The 7,103-nt window shown below is 50.9% G+C and overlaps 1 protein-coding gene across 3 annotated transcripts in view; it reads left to right on the forward strand.

Moving 5' to 3' along the window:
- Positions 1 to 2,434: 2,434 nt before the first annotated feature.
- Htr1d (5-hydroxytryptamine receptor 1D) overlaps positions 2,435 to 7,103 on the forward strand; it is a 23,758-nt gene continuing 19,089 nt past the window's right edge. Inside the window, exons 1-3 of one of the 3 annotated variants that reach the window (XM_033767699.1) lie at positions 2,435 to 2,773; positions 2,991 to 3,015; positions 4,498 to 4,719. The gene's annotated coding sequence lies outside the window, so the exon portion shown is untranslated. Of the gene's footprint in view, positions 3,016 to 4,497; positions 4,720 to 7,103 lie in introns of all 3 variants that reach the window. The other 2 variants (XM_033767698.1, XM_033767700.1) reach the window with 2 other exon arrangements.

Genomic DNA, 7,103 nt, shown 5'->3' on the forward strand with positions numbered 1-7,103 from the left:
TCACCGCGATCCTCCTGCCTCAGCCTCCCGAGTGCTGGGATTACAGGTGTGCGCCACACACGTGGCTTGACATTTTGATAGATGCTGCCAAACTTCTCCAAAGCAGACTGCCCCGGGGTGCACCATCCTGGTAGTGCACTCCCCACGCCCCAGCCAGTGTAAGGTATCATCAATCGTTTCACATTTCTTCAATGTGAGAAGTGAAAACTCAACTCTAACGTGTTTATTTCTACATGAAATTTGGGGGTTCCTTATGTTTTGAAGGACATAGCTAAGATTTTAAAAGGTTACTTAGGAATCTCAAATTCATCTATCAGTTAATTATCTAGTCCAGAAAGTTGCCTTGGAATTCAGAGACTGTCAAAATGTCTTCTCTTTGGAATGATGAGAGGTAGACTTTCCACAATATCTGCAGGTTAAATTTGGAAGCAGCGCTCATGTATTATTATTATTATTTTTCCTGTGCCACTCTTTAGAGGTAAACCCTGCCTTTCAGCTGGGCTGGGTCCCTTGGGAGTAGTGGGGGGGGTTATAAACTAATGAGGCCGGTGGGTGTGTAGGTTTACATCCAGCTTCTCTCTGCTCAGTTTAGTATGGGAGTCTGTGCCTTACCAGGTTCCTCTCTGGAATGAGATTGAACGCACGTGCACGCAGTGGAAAGCCCCCTTCAGGCACAGGGGGCTTTTGTGAGCTTTAGGAGAATGGGGTGGGGGTGGGGGTAGACAGAACTCACCTTACCAGGTGAGTTTATTTAAGAGATATAGCGGTAAGATAAAAGACATAAAAGCAAGAAAGTAAAGCTCCTGCTAGCCAGGAGGGGCTGCTGAGTAGGATTCCCTAATAAAAGACAAAAGCAAGAAAGTAAAGCTCCTGCTAGCCAGGAGGGGCTGCTGAGTAGGATTCCCTCAAGGACCCTTCATCTCTCTAAGGCACTGGCGTCTGTATCGGTGAAAGCTCAATGAGGTGTGCCATTACTGCTCTAAGGGATTTAGAAGGGAGTTATATTATATTATATAAACACTATACTCTCCACCCCATATTTTTCAGGGTCCAATCTATGCAGTGTTCAGGCAGTGTCCATACAAGGCCCTGCACCCTTGAGCTAATGGCCTAGCCATCATGCTCTGGGAAGTCCCAGACAGTACAATGGCACCTGGCCAATGTTTTTGTCAGATCCCTGGAGGGTGGTGACTCGGCAGACTTCATTCGGGGCTTCCCAACCCACTTTGGAGCTGCTGTCCTTACCGCCTAATAGAATGCTAATCCTGTGGCAGTGATAATTCCTGTTATATTCTCACTCCCATGCCTGGGCTCCTCTCAGACACATCCTCTCTCCCTTTTATTTGCTGGATCCTGTCTCATCCCCGCCCCCGCCCCGCCAGCTCTGCAAAACAGTATCTTTACCCCATTGTATAGATGGATCATGTGAATGGTAGAAGTGTCCCCTTTGGCAAATAAGGAAACTGAGGCTCAAGGGTGTGAAGTCCTAGGATTGGAACCCAGGTCCACTGGCTTGCCTCTCTGTACCCCAGCAGCCTAGATAAGATGGAGTAGTGTTGTCAAAGAAAATTATTCAGTAGTACTTGTTAAAGTGACAGATTCTCTGCTTAATCTTTATTCAGGCTTCACTCTCCAGGCCTGTGTACTTCTTTGTAAAATCCAGGTTGGTTGGTTGGTTGGTTTGTTTTATAGTGCTAGGTTCAAGGTTGTTGGGCCCAGGGTCTTTGCCCTGAGCTACCTCCCCTTAATGTTTGGATCAGGTTCCTCATCCCATCGCATGATCCCCCAGGATCCTGAGGTTGGCTTAGCCAGAATCCCCCAGACATTTCCTCTTAGTGGTTTTCGTCTACTGATGCCTGTTCTTCCCCTTGGCTGTAAACCCCTGCTCGCCCACGCTGTACTCAGAGTTACAATCTCCTCCCCCTCTCTGTAGAATCCTATTGCTGTGGTCACTATGCCCATCACAGTTGCCCTGCATAAAGCCTTCCCTACTGTGCTTTAACAAGTGCCATCAAATAATTTTTTTTCCTTAATAGTGTGAGTGGCAACATGGGAGAATATCAAACTGGATCCATTCCTCGGCTGGTCTGAGTTTCTTTAAAGTTGCGCCACGAAATCTAAAATTTCTCAGGTTCTTGTAGGCAAAGATTCTTGTCCTGGAGGTGACCACATATCCCCAGTGACCACATATCCTCTGCTGCAGCTGGATGGGCTTTAAGCCCAAGCCGTTCTGGGTCAAGAAGGGCCCTTCCCTCCCCTCCCTTCCTCTCTCGCAGCTACCAGCCTCAGCCCTGCTGTCCCCCCAGATTTCTATTCCCCAGGCACAGCAATCAGGCCCTTAATTAAATTCTCTCGTTAGAAGTGGAGCCAGAGGAAAACAAACAGAAAATCCTCTCCTGTGGCTGAGTCTCTTGCTGGCTCAGAGGAGGCTGAGACTCAGGCTGGAGATAGCATCGCTGACTGCCCTCCACTTGTCCCTCACCGCACCCTGGGAATTTCCTGCTGGCTACAGTCCGGCTCGCCCCTCCCATCTGGCCCAGAGGAAATTACGACGGGAGGGGAGAGGAGGGCACGTTATCGTTATCGGGAGTCTCGGCGAGTCTTCTGCGAGGAGCGAGTGTCTGGACTCAAGTCCACGGGGGAGAGAAGGAGAGGCTTCAAAGATGGAAAGGGGGGCATGGTGGAGGTGCTGAGAGACGACGGGCTTGAGACCAAGTGGGCATTTGTCCCCTCGGACAGCAAGCAACTGATCACATGCACCACCCCTCCCCAGGTGACTCCCATTCTACCTGACCGCAGTCCAGTGAACGCGAGAACCATACAGAGCTGGGAAGGGCACCCAACCGGGTGTCAGGAAGCCCTAAATCAGTCCAGATCAGCTAATGTGGCTGGTTAATAATAGTCAGAGCAAAGGGGCAGTGGGATTGTGTGCTCTCACGCCAAACCTCATATAGGGATAATCTCATTTCCTACAATTTGATCTTTTTCAGACAAGGAAACAGAAACTCAGAGAGGGTAAGTAACCAACCCCACAGCTCCACATCGGGGAAGTGGTAAAGCTGAGAACCAAATCAGGAGGTTTGGCTCCCGAGCCCAAACTCCTATCCATTCTGTACCAGTTAACGTCTTCTTCCAGTGTTAGTTTCCCCATCTGTAAATTAATAGGATTGTTTTTTGGTTTTTTTTTTTTGAGATGGGGGTCTCACTATGTACTTCAGAGTAGCCTTGAACTCACTATGGAGCCCACCTGTCCTTGTCCTTGAACTCCCGGCAGTGCCCTCCTCAGCCTAAGTGCTGGGATTGTAGGCGTGACCCAATATGCCCAGATAGGATTGGTATCTTTGAACTCCAAAGACCAGAAGCTTCCAGCTCTGACAATCTGTGCTTTATGCAACATGCAGTGTATTGCCAGGCCCTGCGCTGGGAATACAAAGATAAGTGAGGCCTCACCTCTGTCCTCATGTTGTAAACTCTCTGAGAGTAGAAATCACATCTTAATTGTCTTCGCTGCCTCTACGGCACTTACCACAGCAATGTGTAAGGAGAAAGTGCTCAAAATATTTGGACATCTGATTCCTGGGGAGTCTGATATAATTGAGGTCCTGTCACTACCCTTGCAAGAGAAAGTCATTTAACTTCTGTGTTTGTTTCTGTATCTGTAAAATGGAAGTACATAATAGTGCTTTCCTCACAGTGTTAGTTACCAGAGTGGCTGGGGGAAAAGCCTGCTCAATCAGTGCTGTTCCCGTCCTTGAGATGGATTCTCTGCCCTTTACTTTGTTGCTAAATGGTGAGGGGCCACGCTGTACTCTTCTCTGGGGTCTCCAGGTCAAAGGCATGAGCTAATTTCTCCCGTGGGAACAGATCAAAAACTTGCCCAGTCTTGAGCAATGGGTCTTGAGCAATGGGTAAGCAAGGAAAGGAAAAGGAAGGCAGTCTGGGCACCTGCTTCCTGGGAAGCCCTCCCCGGTTCCTATGCAGTCCCTGCTCCTCCCTGGCATGATGTCTCCTCTGTCTAGACAGTGACCCTCTGAAGAAACTCCAAGCCACAGACTGTCAGGGTGATTAAGCCTGCCCCAGACACGAGTCCCCTGCCACAGGACTTCACCACTCTTCAGAAAAGGACAAGCCCAGCTCCCACTTCTGAGCAGAGGGAATAGTTGTGGCTGGCTGGCTTCTTCCATTAATTTATCCATCCACCCACTCATCCATCAGTCTTTGGTTGGATGCTTACAGTCTGAACCCCAGGGCAAGGCATGGGGCACATCTAGGTGAATAAGCCAGAACCCTCTCCCCCAGGAACTCATCATATTGGGAGAGACAGACACAAAAGAATTGTGGAAAGTGGGTATCTAATTACAATTACAGTGGCAAGAGATGACCACGGGGCTTGCTATGTGCCAGGCACTGGACTGTGTGTGTCCTACATGTTTCCCAGCTACAGCACGATTTCAATTTGGCTTTCATCATAACCCTTTCTTTGTGATCATTCTACAGATGAGCAAACTGAGATGATTTGTCCAGAGCTGCAAAGCCACTGAGCAGCAAAATCAAGAGTCAAACCCAGCCCGACTGCGGAGCCTGTACTTTTAACCCCCACTATGCTGCCACCTTCCAGGAGAACACCACACTTCCACGCAGTAGGAATGGGTAGACCCCACGGAGAAGGAAGGGGATCCCGAGGCGAACCATAAGGGATGAGTCCCTGCGGACAAGGAGGTATGAAATTGGGGAAATGACGGGGATTCCGGCCAAGGGGGATGGAAGTCAGAGCTTTCCGGATGGAAGAATAATATAGCCAGGTGGCTATGAATACTGGGAGGGAATGGATTGGGGATTCTGGAACTCCAGGAAAGGGAGAGTTGGGACCTCTCAGAAGGCAGCACAGAGGAGCTAGAGTTGCCGCGGTCTTAGGCAGGGGAACTGCGTGGTTAGGAGTCTGCTGCAGGAAGTCAGTCATGCCAGTTGCCCAAGAGGACAGAAAGCTGATCAGGAATCACCCCGAGTTTTTGATCTTTTTATAGTGGTGGCAATGCTGGGGACTTCACTGGTCTTGATGGTGATGCCCACATAGCTATCAGAGTTCAGGGCACCAGGGATGGCCTGGCTGCCTGGTCCAATCAAGCCGTTCATTCCCTTCCCTGGCTCCTGTGGGTGCCTTTTCTTTGTCGGGCCTTCAAGGCTCTTCATAAGCTGGCCCTTCCTTCCCTTCCAGCCCCAAGACCTTCAGTGTCCCTTCCTGAACTTTTTTCTTCAGCCTCCCACTTCTTCACAAGCCCCTCCTACCAAGGGACTACTTTGCTTCTCCTGCCCCTTCTTTCTTAGCTGCTACCTACTTACCCTTCTCTTTTCACGGCTTGGCGCAGGGTTGGCCCTTCCCAGGGTCCACGCCTAGCTGGGCTGTGTCTCCGCCTGCACCTTCCCACCTGTGCTGTGCTGAGCGTTGCGTGGTTTCCACCTGCGGAGTTCCCTTGGGCCAGGGTCTGTGCTGCACACCTCCATGGCCCAGGTTCGAGGCTGAGATGCCGAAGTGAACCCCCTTCAGCAGGCCCATCCTTTTCCACCCCCTCACTCTCCTGCGTCATTCACCACGGCCTCCGTTTATTCTTATACATTGTTAGCTGGCGTGAGGTGGGCCCCTCTCCCGCCCTTTCCTTGCTCATCCCCGACCGGGGCTGCTTCTGGGGTGTCAGAATCTTCTCCTAAAGGACACCTGCCCAGGGTGTGTCTGTATCTACTCTGCCATGTGAACTCGTCAACAGAGAGATCTCAGATTAGAACCCTGGTCGTAGACACAGAGCTCAGGCCGCACAACCAGGGCCCTCTGCTTCCTCTGTGGACAGTTCACCTGGGAGCAGCGGCAGCAGTGCCTATTTTGGGACCTGCCATTATTTGCCACGGATCTATCTTCTTATTTCCTGTGGGGGAAAAGAGCCCGGGCCTGAGTAGAGTAGAGAAGGCTGAGGTGTGGTTGCTGATAACTCTTGACTATTTGCCAGTGATTTATTTGCCTGGGATTTGCACTGAGACAAAAAGAACTTTTGCATTATTAATGATCATTGATCATAGCCTTCCAAAAAAGACAGAGATTGCGAGCAATGGAGGCTCCAGGCCAATCATCAAATGATAAACCAGGGCTGTGGGATGTGGAGGAAGGAGGGGATGGGGAGGGGTAGAGAATATTGTGCCAACTGAAGGACAGGCTGACACTGAAAGGAGTGTGGACAGGCGAGTGTTTGGAAAGCCGGATGTCAGACGAGTGGATGCCTGTTCACACTTCGATCTCTCACTCACTCCCCCAGCTAAGACCTCAAGACAGAACATTATAAGGGATACCAGGTCACTTCATCAGAAGACATAATCTAATGGTTGACACTCCTAAGAACAAGGCTTCGAAATACACAAAGCCCAAGTACACAAAACCCCGCCGAGGACATACAAGCCCAATTCCACTGGAGCTCATGGAACCTGGACCCAAGACCCGTCCAGGGGCCTCTTCGCTAGAAGTTTCTTTCTGTTTCTGTCTTTGAGCCCAAGTCCCCTCTCTCAGCTGGGCACCCGTAGTCCCTGCTGGAACCATGGTAGGGAGGCTGGACTTCAGAATCCGCTGACCCCACAGGGAGGTCACCCTCAGGAGCTGGCTGGACACCATTTACATCTCAATGGGGTGTCTTCCCTCCCCTCCTGCCGGAGCTCAAGCCCCCTTCCCCGGGGTCCCCTATCCTGGCCGCTAGTCCTAGCGCCCCCTCACTCTCTCCTTCCCCTGCTTTATTTCCTCCTCTACCATCTCTGTACCTCTATACTTTACACAGTTTACTTATTAAGTACATTTCGTCTGCCTCCATATAATGCAGGCTCCACGTCTGTTTTGTTCACTGCTTTATCCCCGGGCTTAGGACACGACTCAAGCTACATCGATAAATGTCTGCAAAATGAAGAAAAAAAATCAATCTGCGGTGAAGACAGGGGACAGGGACGGATGGGGTCTCTGGGCCCGGCCCGTCTCCCGGCACACCCTCCCCTAGACCCAGCTGGCCGCCCTCCTACAGGTGCGGGGCTCACCCGGGCGCAGAGGCCGGCTCCTTCCTGGAGGGCGGGGGTGC

The sequence above is a fragment of the Fukomys damarensis genome, unplaced genomic scaffold (assembly GCF_012274545.1).
Source record: "Fukomys damarensis isolate Sample0158 unplaced genomic scaffold, DMR_v1.0_HiC HiC_scaffold_23, whole genome shotgun sequence".
Taxonomy (NCBI): Eukaryota; Metazoa; Chordata; class Mammalia; order Rodentia; family Bathyergidae; genus Fukomys; species Fukomys damarensis.